The sequence below is a fragment of the Sinocyclocheilus rhinocerous genome, unplaced genomic scaffold (assembly GCF_001515625.1).
Source record: "Sinocyclocheilus rhinocerous isolate Xijiao unplaced genomic scaffold, SAMN03320098_v1.1 scaffold2217, whole genome shotgun sequence".
Taxonomy (NCBI): Eukaryota; Metazoa; Chordata; class Actinopteri; order Cypriniformes; family Cyprinidae; genus Sinocyclocheilus; species Sinocyclocheilus rhinocerous.
Genome location: NW_015642151.1, coordinates 5,485 through 18,759, shown reverse-complemented (window position 1 = coordinate 18,759; position 13,275 = coordinate 5,485). Strand labels below are relative to the sequence as shown.

Here is a 13,275-nt window from a genome sequence, read left to right as displayed (position 1 = left end):
GTGTTTGTATTTATATATATATATATATATATATATATATATATAATAAATATACACAGTGCACACTCATATTGTGTAAACAAAAGCTTTTATTTTGGATGCGATTAATCGTTTGACAGCACTAGTCATTATTCAACTTTTAGGGTTGAAAAGGGCACTATAGTTCAAATGCTATGGAAGCCTATTTCCGCTGCTGAAAAAACATAAATAAATAAATCAATAAATAATTGCAACTTTTAATTCTGACTTTCTCAAAATTGTGAGAAATAAACTTGCAATTGCGAGTTATAAAGTCAGAACTGCGAAATACAAACTCACAGTTGTTAAAGTCAGAATTGCAGTATATAAGCTCGCAATTCTGACTTTTTTCTCATCATTTCAAGTTTATATCTCACAATTCTGACTTTTTTTCTTGCAATTCTGACTTCTTTTCTCAGAATTTTGAGATAAAAACGAGTTTATATCTCAAAATTCTGATAAAAGTACATGCAATTGCATGTTGTAAAGTCAAAATTTCAAGATATAGAGGCACAAATCTGAGATTATATCTGGCATTTCTGACCTTATTTGTCAGAATTGCGAGTTTATATCTGGCAATTCTGACTTTGTTACTAGCAATTGTGATTTTATATCATGCAATTCTGAATTGCAAGAAAAAAAATTTGAATTGCTGGGAAAAAAGTCTGAACGCATGTGCTATATTCCAGGTCTATTACAGACCAAATTTTGCATTTTTCATCACTGGTAAGCTTCCCTACCAGTGAGCTGTTAACCATTGGGCCCTGACTTTGAATAAAGCATAAAAGTCACATGTTCCACTTTTATAATTTTTTTTTTTTTGAGGTGTGGGGGATTCTTTTGTATCTTTTTTGAAGCTTGACAGCTTCAGTTGCTGTTCATTGTAACTGCATGGAAAAGAGCATGGAAAAGTCTTCATATATTCTCTTTTTGTGCGCGTGTGTGTTTGGCAAAGGGGAAAAAATGCATGCAAGTTTGGAATGATGAGGGTGGTTATTTATTGGTATAGGTAAAATAATATAGATACTGTAGAGAACGTAAGAGTCTAGAAAGTTAAATTAACACATGGATCTGCAGACTATGTATCTGTTTTCATTGAACTGCTTGGATGTAGACCTGGGCCTGCAAAATGTTCACCTCAACGTCATTTCTAAAGTCAGACTCCAAAGGAGCCAAAGGAATACGTGCTTATTATCTAAACATGAGAGTACTGCTTGAATATGCCAGGCAGCCCTCCATACAGCTGGAGCCACTTGCTATTGTTTTATGTCATTTACATTCCCTGTTGCCACAGTCCATCATAGCAAGAGTTTAGAAAATGACCATAATCAAAAGTTGACATTCCATTAAGCATGAAATCCAGAGCTATCTGTTCAGAGGTTTAATGAAATGGAAGTTCAGCTTTTGTGTTGCTGAGGGTATAGCTATACATATTCAAAATTGAATGGCATCTTGGCAGATAGAATTTCTATTGTTATAAAAGTAGTAACTGTCTGCCTAAAACGTCATCATTGCTTCAGTGTTTGCATAATTACGAATGCATGATATTCTACTTAGAAATTTGATGAGGCATGTGAGATCATTTAAACTTTTTCACTTTTTTATCCACTGCTGAATCAAAAATATGTCCCTGTGGTAAATTTAGAGCATTAATTCTCAGGTATATCAGGGGTGAGAACAGCTGTTGGCAAGGTGTAGGTGAATGCAAGACTTCTTTCCCAAACAAACAACAAAAAATGTACAGGAGCACAGTGAGGTCTCTCCCAGTACTGAAGGACTTCAAGTGAGCCTTGACAAGTCTGGCCAAAGAGCCAAAGGACTGGGTGGATTTATTTAAAAAACGTTAAATCATCTCAGCAAGGTCAGAAACTGGGTTGTCTACCATTGATATATGAGAAAAATGAACAAAAATGTGGCACTAGACTGTGCTGTTTTTCCCCCCCTATTTTGTCCACAATGTCTGAATTTAGCTGCTGTGAAACAGACTTGTCATGATTAGTTTACATTTACATTACATTTAGTCATTTAGCAGACGCTTTTATCCAAAGCGACCTAGAAATGAGGACAATGGAAGCAATCAAAATCAACAAAAGAGCAATGGGTAACACTTTAGAATAATGGTCCGTTGTTAACAATATAACAAGTCTCAGTTAGCTTAATGCAGTACATGTAGCAAGGTTTTTATTTTTATTATATAATAAATAAAAGGAAAACCGATAGAAAAGAAAAAGAATAGAGCAAGCTAGTGTTAGAGGCCTTTTTTTTTGCTTTTGTTAATTGTATAATAAATGAAAAGAAACAAATAGATTGAATACAAAAAGATTGGAAAAGCTAGTGTTTAAATTTTTTTTTTTTTAAAGAAAACAAGCAGTAAATTAATAGAGTGGGGGGTTTTTTAAGAATACAGAGTGCTAGAGGGTCAAAAAATATGCAAGAGATGTGTTTTTAGCAGGTTCTTAAAGATGGCTAAGGACTCAGCTGCTCGGATTGAGTTGGGCAGGTCATTCCACCAGGAGGGAACATTTAATTTAAAAGTCTGTGAAAGTGATTTTGTGCCTCTTTGGGATGGCACAATAAAGCGACGTTCACTTGCAGAATGCAAGCTTCTAGAGTGCACATAAGTCTGAAGTAATGAATTTAGGTAAAGGGGTGCAGAGCCAGTGGTGGTTTTGTAGGCAAACATTAATGCCTTGAATTTTATGCGCGCAGCTATTGGTAGCCAGTGCAAATTGATAAAAGGTGTGACGTGCATTCTTTTTGGCTCATTAAAAATTAATCTTGCTGCCGAGTTCTGGATTAGTTATGTTAGATTCCGACAAGTAGAATTTGAGTCAGTGACATGACATTCACTTCTTCCTATATATTAATGTTTATATATTTTATATTTTTTTGTCTTTTATTTATTCAAATACATTCAAGTGTAATTCACACAAATACATTTGTAATTTGATGATTGTGTTCTTAATTTCTTTTTTTTTTTATTGCATGGTAATACAGCTACCCATAAAGAATGAATCCTTATAAAAGACAGAAATTCCTGAAAATAAAACGTTAAATAGTTTTGCATATTTTTTTACTTTGGTCCAACAAATCATATGGTGCAACTAACATTCAGGAACATAAAAGATAAAATTATATCATTGAGAGGACACATGCAGACTGTCATGGTTGCACTACTGAGTAGAGTACGGAGCAAGGAACGGAGAGAGACGAGGAGTACATCAATCCAGAGAAGTTTAATTTCAATAAGGAAACAAGGGAAAACTCACAAAGCACAGGTAGACTTGAACAATACCAGACGTGGAACTAAAAGCAAGGAACACAATTTAAACACATGACAAGACGAGGGGATGATGAGACACACCTGGGATCAATGGAAATAAACGGGGAACACCTGGAATTAAATCAACATAATCAGGACAGGAACAGGAAACTAACCAAATATGGGCATAAACACTGGGACACAGGGAGCACATGGGGAACAAAACACAACACAAGCCTGACACAGACATTGTGTCAGGGTGAGTAGTCTCTTAAAATATCAGATAATTTTACCTTTTTTAGCAAGGTTAGTTTAAGCTGTAAAATGTCATGTAATGGGACTCCCCACAAAAAAGAAAACAGAAACTTTTTTTTTTCAGAACTACAAAAAAAAGCAACAAAGAGGGATATTTATATATATTCTTGTAAGAATTGTCCTGTTCTTTTTCATGAACACATTAACATGTCGTTTGTTCTTTTGCATACGAGACAAACAAAATGTCCACAAAAGTTTAAGCCCACCAAAGCAGTCTGCTCATCCCTAATGAGCAGGTTGTTGTTCAAATTACTAGTTTCACTTCTAATGTGTGTCATTCTCATAAGTTTTTGTTGGCCATGGGTGTAGAACATTAACGTCTAATTTGACTAACTCTATGATCGCTGCTTGCCTAGGTATGCCATATAGAACTATAACTTAAAAGGCATCCCGGAATGAAAATATACTGTATCTTCCTTAATGTGTTTGTTCAACTGACCACAGACACAGTTTGCAAATATTTCGAAGACCATCAACCCACAGGTTTGTTTGCAAGATGAGCACTGGTGGATGATGACAGTGAGGGCAGGCAGAAAGCCCACGTGAGGTCAAACAAGATGATTTAATATTTTCATATTCAACCTTAATGCGATTTTGTTCTTTCCTCTCACTCTGTAAAACTAATTTGCTGTGAAAAGCAATCCTGTGCCAAACGTGAACTGAGATGGCCAAAAACCTTTCATGCATTATCAAAATGGCAGGAATTTCACTCCAGAATCACATTCCACATCAAGGAGGCCAGTTGCAGCCAGTGTAGTGATAACATACTTACTTTGATTTTGAGAGATGCACCCGCAGCGACTGTACCATCTGTTTGTGGCTGGCAGACACAGGCTTTTAGTCTCTCATGAATGGGCACCAGACAGATTCTTCATTTTCACTACAGTAGTATGGCTTTTTCTTTCTGGGGGTGCTTGGGCCAGAGCAGAGACTGGATCTGTGTTTTGGAAAGGGTGCGAGTGGCGGGAGCCACAGCCTGAAATCAATACAGCATTACCCCATCATCCTTATACTTAAATCCCAGTGATGGAAACAGCAGATGCCTGCCGGAATAATGGGCCACTTCATGGCCTAGACAGTCCATGAAGACTTTAAATACCGTACATGTCCGCCTACAAACAAGGACTGAATCTGTTCATGTACCAGCTAACCAGCCAAGTCTGCAGTCTTTTATATTGGGCGCAAGATAAAGAGAAAATGTTTGGACAGGGATCATGAGTGTGACTGAAGTGTGATGAAAATGTATATTGGTACTGGTGATTTAGATAAGCTTGTATTTATATTGAATGAATTATTCAGCGAATGTTGACTGCTGCTTTATTGCTTTGTCAGTGTTGATTAATGAGTGATAAACTGCTGGTGTGTGTGTGTGTGTTTTGTACAGGGCCTAGCGGGGTTGGTGTGACCGAGTTAAAGAGAAGACTTCTACTCTCTGACCCAGAACACTTCAGTGTATCTGTGCCATGTGAGTTCATATAACATTTGTGCAATACATCATCCTAATAGTACACCTCTTTAGAGTTGCTTAAAGTTCAGTTCACATCCTGTTACCTCGAAACTGTTACCATCCAAACTGAATTACAATAGGGACATCATGAGAGGGATCAGACAGACCATTCATAGCTAAATTAATGGGAATAATATGGTGGGAATAAAAACAAAATAATGGCTATAGACCTTATCCGCCAGAGAAACAAGTATGCAGCCATCTTTAGAATTTTGCCTTTGAACTTTCATTTTAGTAGCAGCTCTGTATATGTCTATGACATCGCTGTTGAAGAGAAATTAGCTGGTGAAGTAGATTTAGTTATTGTAGAGTTAACGAAAGTTAGCATGAGCATTGTAATGTTTGAAGCGGATGTCAAAACAATTGTCAATAGATCGGGAAGATTTTAAAATGAGCGGTTCATTCATAAATCTATCAGATTTTACCTTCATGCTGTGGAAATACAAATCGGAAAATGAAAATGGGTGGAGCTACATAAGGTCTAAGAAAACCTGTCTGCTTTTTGATCAGACAAGCATCACCTGTTTGGGGACATTGGATAGCCACTGTTTAAGGTTTTCATGAAATGTCTGTAATATACTTTGGTTAAAATTCCCCAGTGGTTGTGTAAAACAACACCCTTTTTACCTTGTCAAAAACAGCTCTGTTCACAGCGACCCGTTTTGGTACATGTCTCTTTAAACGATAATGAGCTACTGCTCACTCCTGAATTGCTGCCTTTTAGACTCCATATTTGGCTCTGAAGTGGTTTTATTCAAATATAGCTGTCTATGTAGAAACCGGCTGCAAATTGAAACAGCTCACTGGATGACACATTTTAGAATCATACAGCCCATAACGAACTGGCTGCGTGTTTTCTTTTCAGCTTTTCTGAGCTGGTCCAATCAAGCAAACTGACTAACAAGAATCAAGAACAACCATATTTCTTAAAAGTAAAACTATTGCCTTGACTCCACACTCTTGTAAATGTTCATGAATAATCTGTAGGCAGACCATCAAATCTTTCCACATTGAGGCCTAAAGCTGTGTTGGACTGCCAGAGTGGAGAAGAGAACAGAACCAGCTTTTCACTGCCACTCTGAGTGTCCACGAGTGATGTGGACAGGGGGCGATAGAGTGATGAAAGAACAGGATAATTACAGCCACTAACAGCTAGACAGACGATGCAGTGATGGAGTGAGCGGTGTGACTTTTTCTCTTTATTCTGGAAAAAGGCCATGTTTCTGCTTTAGGTTGGCGTTTGTCTTGCCTGTTTCTCCCCTTTGGAAGCTCAAACTAACAGCTTTCCATATTTCTGACTGTGTTCCAAGCTTCCGAACTGTAGCGAAACAGGGTTAGGGTCTAAATCTGTCTGACATATACAGTTATTTGATTTATGACATTTAAGTAGTGAGTTAAAATCGATCAGTAAGATGGTGGCCGTGATTTAGCATCAGCATGTAGCCTTATGAGCGCCACAACTAATGATAACCACAACTAATAAACAGCTGTGATCACACTGTTTCCAGTTCAGTGGAATAAAGTGTTTGTAACAGACTCCTGCTGCCTTTAAATGTCCATATAAAGCTTGCACTTCAAAGCTAACACACACTGAAATGGGCTTGTATCTGCTGTTTAATGACTGGTAACAGTGTTTTGTTGATGGGTTTAGATCAGTTTTTGCAATATAGCCATATCACTTAGTATGCATGCATGCTCCATGAACAGAAGGTTTTTCGTATGATTTGAAAGGTTAGATGAAGAGGACACACTCACTCACACACACACACAAATCACATTGGCACGACATCTTGCCCCCACCCCCACTGGCAGTAAAAGTTTATAGTTTATTTTGGAATATACAGAGAACGTGTGGACAATTAGAGTTAGGGTGTGTGGCGAGCTCCTCAGGCCTTGTTAAGCTCACCTCTGAGCATACTTTCTGTGTGACTCAGTCTAGTTAAATAAGGGTCGTACTACCTAACCCTTGCTCAGTTTTGGACACATGTTACCAGAGACAGCTCTGCTTCCACTTGTATCAAATGTGCACTTGTATTTATTGTAGTGTACATTGATAATAATACATAGGACCCTGGGGCTACAGCAAACCCAAGGGTCCCCTTCATAGAAGAGGACACACTCACTCACACACACACACTTACACAAATCACATTGGCACGACATCTTGCCCCCACCCCCACTGGCAGTAAAAGTTTATAGTTTATTTTGGAATATGCAGAGAACGTGTGGACAATTAGAGTTAGGGTGTGTGGCGAGCTCCTCAGGCCTTGTTAAGCTCACCTCTGAGCATACTTTCTGTGTGACTCAGTCTAGTTAAATAAGGGTCGTACTACCTAACCCTTGCTCAGTTTTGGACACATGTTACCAGAGACAGCTCTGCTTCCACTTGTATCAAATGTGCACTTGTATTTATTGTAGTGTACATTGATAAGAATACATAGGACCCTGGGGCTACAGCAAACCCAAGGGTCCCCTTCATAGTAGCCTAGCCTTTTATTGAATTGATATTTTACTTTAATTAGAGTTTATTAGAACAATTAAATTATCTTTTGTAGTTGCCCTAATTAAAAGCTATTAAAAGGCACTGTAATTCTTAAATTCAGAGTTAACTGTAGTATTAGTAAGATCATCATTTTCTATTTGGGGTCTCAGAGAATTATAATTAAATTATTTTTCTGGGATCACATGAAAAAAAAATGGGAAAAAAAACATTGTTACTATACAATGTAATACCAGTCATATTTGTTTATGTTATGGTAAACAGATAAATCAATAATAATATCTGACAAGTAGCTTTTAAGGTCAAAGGAACCTAATAAAAGTTTTTGTAAAAACAAATCACATTAATTTCACAATTACTATTATTTTTACAGGTCTCTGGGATCTGTAAGTCAACCTCAATAGAATTTGATTTTGATTATTTTTTTCTTTAATTTCAACAGATACCACTCGGCAGCGGAAAAGGCATGAGAGAGAAGGGGTGGAGTACCACTTTGTCTCCAAACACACTTTTGAAAAAGAAATCCTCAACCACAAGTAAGCTAAACACCCCTAAATGGTACTCAGCCCATGTTGTAGCTTATTCTAGAGGCTAGTTTTGGGTTGTGTTGCTTTACATTGCTAAACCTATTTTGTTTAGGGAGCAATTATGGAAGTTTACAGTCATGGATAAAAGTTTGTTAATACATATTTAAAATAAAAAAATGCATATTTTAAAATCAAACAACACATTTAATAATCTACAACTTCATGATAAACTTCTTTTTATCTAAAAATGATTCAAAATCATGACTTTAAATAGTGGATTTGTAAGAAGCCGACTACTTTATTCCTTCCTTTAAAGATGCTCATGGAATTTAAATCACACATTTAATCCTTGTTAATGCTGAAAACGCAGATCACATCCATTGACAGGAAATACTCTCTTTCTCCAATTTTCACTCAAAAGCGAGAGGAAATCTCAAAAGCATGTGTCCGTGAACAGTGTCACATTATATTAAACTAGGGGGATATTTTAAGAGCCCTCTGTGGTTTGAAATGACTTTTTGTCTTGTTAGTTGGACATAGGGAAAGAAGTCAAAGCAAGTGAGACAGGAATGACAGAGAGCAGACAGCCCAACTTTCCAGAGAGACGCACTAGAGAGAGGAAAAGCGGACTGCTTTTTGCATCACTCCACCGAATTACCATCATCTTTGATTACCGTACAAAAGCCTTGAAGCCAAAGACTAAAGATTACTAAAGTTACTACCAGAACTAAGCAGTAGGACCCTATCTCTACTTCACTAAAACAACATCAACTAGGCAAATGATTTCAAAATTATAAAAGGATTCTAGTTTGAAATCACTAAACAGTAGATCTACTTCTGCATGTTGTATTTTAGCACAAAACCCTATAGCCCAAAACCCAGGTTAAAGGCCCCTTCACACCAAGCACGATAACTATAAAGATAACGATAACGATATAGTTCTAAAAATCATTCTCAATATTAAATAATAGCATAGTTCACACCACAACTATAACGATAACGATACAGAGGAACGATATCGTTGTGATCACTTTCAAAACGATTTTTTTCCAGCTGATGAACGATAAAACACTGACAGCCAATCAGAATCCATCCTGTTGTAACGAGCTCAAGAATTTAAAGCGGCAGATGCATGTACGCTTAGAATAAATAGACGATATCGTTTGCTGGTGTGGACGCTAATATCGTTATCTTTATAGTTATCGTTCTTGGTGTGAACGGGACTTAACTCCATATTAGATGCATATTTAAATAAACTCAGCATAAACATGCCTTCTTTTATGTAAATTAAGAGTGGTTGCTAGGGTGTTGCTATGCAGTTGCTAATGTGTTCTGAGTGATTTGAAGAAACCTTGAGTTGTTCTGGTTATGCAAATTCTCTATGGTATGGTTGTTTTGATGATAGAGTGGTTGTCAGGGTGTTGCTATGTGGTTGCTAAAGTGTTCTGAGTGATTCCAAGCAATCTTAAGATGTTCCAGCAATGCCAGGAATCATCAGGAATAAAGTAGTTTCATTATACATTATTCACAAAACTACTGTATGTGCTTGTTGCAATTAAGATTACACTATTACCGCCCATGAAAAGCAGGTGGTAAATTAAATTGTATTATAATGATAGTATGCTAGATTGTAGTAGTATGTTATGTCCTCTACAAACAAGCACTCTAGTCTGCAAAATGGGGAATTTGTATTGTCACTAGATTCAGGAGTTAACCAGTTAGCAGCATGTACAATAAATGTACAAAACACATACTTAGTATTAATTCTCCTCTCCATTTAGGATAAGTGGTGCACTTGACTTTTGATAAATAAAGCTCAAATTGATTTGCTGTCTTATTTTATATGCAAATGTCACACTTATGGAATGCATTGCATTTTCATGCTGGATTGTTCTTTAAAGGCCATTCCTCAAATGTTTGATCAAACATGTGGCTGTCATTTGTGTAAGATACATAAAACATACTAGGTCAAACAATCTGTAAGGATTATCTGCTGAAATGTTACAGTTTACTCTAAATGACTATGTTCCTGTGAGAAGATCCAAAGCATTTTATATAGCATTATTTTCTTTACAACTTAACCACAGTGTGTCAGCCATATGACAGTTTGGGACATTCCATGAAGCTGCTCTTTCTCTACAAACATATTCAGCGGTAGCCAAGTGTTTATCGCACATATACAATATATTCAAACAGCACATATACTGTACATGGAGCAGCAACTGGATGAATATTTTATCATGCCAATGATGTTTAACAGCAAACTTAAATACAACACCTAGAGATTTATGTGTGAATGCTCCAAATTGTAATTTATTTACAAATGATTTATGGCTATCTTGTTATTTATCAGAATTTTTCATAACTTATTAAAAATCAGACTTGTAAAGGGTTTAAGTTGTCAGGGATTTAAATGGTAAAAATCACTATATTCCCCATATTTCATGCTTTCTCAAATGTTTCATCTAGATTTTTGGAGTACGGTGAATATAAAGGGAACTACTATGGTATGAGTCTGGATTCAGTGCGCAGGGTTGTAGCGGAGAGCAAGGTGTGCCTACTGGATGTGAAGCCACACGTGAGTAAAAGATCATTCATGAATTCTTTCATTCATTCATGAGCGCCAAGAAGCACTGGATCAGGTATCCATGCACGAGATTCTTCAACAACAACTCCCACTTTCAGGACATATTGTTTAGTGGATTTTATTTCATATTATTAAAGAACCACACATTCAGTATATGATACAAATACCACAATTTGTGCCTCTCTCCAGAAGCATGAGCAAAAGAGGAAAGAGAGAAACAGGGATAAACACAGTGAGCGAGAGCCAGGGAGACCTATATTACATGTCATATTTGTTGACTTTGGAACAAGACTCAAGGGCAGGAATTATGTCATTCTGGACGGGGAGATTTTGTCAGCTCCACTCCAGTTGGTACATTTCCTGTGGTCTGATTATTTTTTCATCAGCTTGTAACATTTATAGACACATTCTCACTGTATTAACGAACATACTATGGCCACACATTTGAATTTATGCATGGCTGATGCTGCAGGCCTTGTGTAGAATTTTGGAAATGGTCTAGTGTTCATGTCATAGAAAATGGTTTGAAATTAAATAGTTACAATATGGACACATTCATACTAGACTGAACAGATTATTTTGGAAAAAAGATGGTTCCCATATGTTGCCATTTTGCTCACTGTATGGCATTCTTTCACAATTTTTTCTCCATTGTCTAACAGGTCATAACAGCCTTATACACCTCTGAGTTGAAACCCTATGTCATATTTGTGAAGCCTCCGTCAATAGAGAGCTTGAGACTGAGCCGAAGAAAAGCAAAAGTTCTGTCAAGTCAGAATGAGCAAACACCTACAAAAATATTTACGGTAAGAGATATAATGATTGTAGTTTCCTGCCAAATCTGTTTGTTTGTGCATTATGGTTGTTATCTGATTGGCTGGTGTTGATACTCATTAAAACGTTTTACATCTAAGAAATTATTATACTGATACTTGCATATACTTTTGACTTTTTTTTTTAAATTTATGTTAAAAAGTGTGTATCAAATATGACACTTCAGGATTTTGAGGCTTTTTTCTGCTCTGTTTTGGCCTCGCCTTTATCATAATATATGAGCTATAAAATCATGATGTGTCAAATATAATATGGATTTATTGATTGACTGTCTAAAGATCCAATAAACGTTTCAAATTAAATTTTTCTTAAGTCAGGCTTTACAGGGTGAAAATATGCATTTGAAACAATTTACTTAATGTGTAAAACGTGTTGTTACATACTTACATTTTAAGTGCATGTAATTTGTGTGAATGTGTAATGTAGTCACATTGGACCAAACCCTAAGCCTAAACCTAACCCTTCTCTTAACCTTACCTCAATAGCAGCAACTGTGTATTTTATTTATTTATTTTAAATTTTGCATAACACAAAAAAAGCACACAAGAAGAGCAGTGTATCAAAAGCGTATTTTGTAAGTACATAGTGGTTAAAAATACTTTATATAATGTGCGACCAAAAAATATATATATATTGGAGAATCCCACATTTTTAATTCACGACCTTCCTGATGTTACACCTTTTCAGTACATAGGTGGAAAAGGCCTGACCTGACCTGTCATCTCGACCCAACTCTCAGCTTCTTTGGCATTTGGTGCACCTTTAATGCACAAAGGGTCCCTTTTAAAAATCGCTCCAGGGTGGGCTGCAGGTGTGCCCCATGAGCACACACAGGTTCATCTTCTTACACTTCCAAATGTCTGAGGGTTGTTTAGGCTTGGGGTAGAAGGTTTTCTGGTAACCCCACTGAGACACATCTGTGTCATGCTGTGAGCTTGAGCACCTAAGTCAACCCTGGGGTCTTATAAAAGACTTAGGTCATCTCTTGCACACCTGGATGTTGTTTTACAAACTACCAAGTTCTTGGGTGCAAATGTGTTGCTCATCTTTCCATATTAACCCAGGAGCACTGACCTTAACAAGACACACTTGGACATCTCTTGTTTTCATGATTTAGTGGACTGACTCATCTTTACGGTCTTCTTTACTTTTCTTTCTCCAATCCAAGCCAGTTCAGTCTGATGTATAATGTCACATCATTTTTTATAATTCATAAACCGCAAAGTGAAATACCTTTTGAGGTAAGGCAAGACATTTATAGGCAAGATGTATTATTTCGGACCATCTGTAGCTTTGGGTAAAATGTCTGTTCACTGTTAAAAAATAGTGGACAATATCATAACGGAGAAAGAACATTTGACTGTTGACCTGAATAAATGTAATATGAACTCTTAAAGGGGTTATCATATGCCCATTTTCCACAAGTTGATATGATTCTTTAGGGTCTTAATGAAAAGTCTATAACATACTTTGGTTAAAATTTCTCAATGATAGTGTAAAAAGCACCCTTTTTACCCTGTCAAAATCAGCTCTGTTTTCGGCAAGCTGTTTTAGTCCATGTTGCTTTAAATGCTAATGAGCTCTGCTCACCCCGACCCTTTCTTCCGTGGGGTGATGCACAGTTCTCTGAGAGACTGTAAACTTTAGCCGCTGTAAACATTCATCGTCAAACTTGCTAATTAGCACATTATTAGGAAAGGCGATTTGCAAAATTCATTAAAAAAA

At 36.7% G+C, this 13,275-nt stretch overlaps 1 protein-coding gene across 1 annotated transcript in view; it reads left to right on the top strand.

Annotated features, from left to right (window-relative positions):
- LOC107755693 (MAGUK p55 subfamily member 7-like) overlaps window positions 1-5,049 on the top strand; it is a 39,631-nt gene extending 34,582 nt beyond the window's left edge. The window contains exon 14 of the mRNA XM_016572581.1: window positions 4,980-5,049. The gene's annotated coding sequence lies outside the window, so the exon portion shown is untranslated. The remainder of the gene's footprint in view (window positions 1-4,979) is intronic.
- The last annotated feature ends 8,226 nt before the right edge of the window (window positions 5,050-13,275 follow it).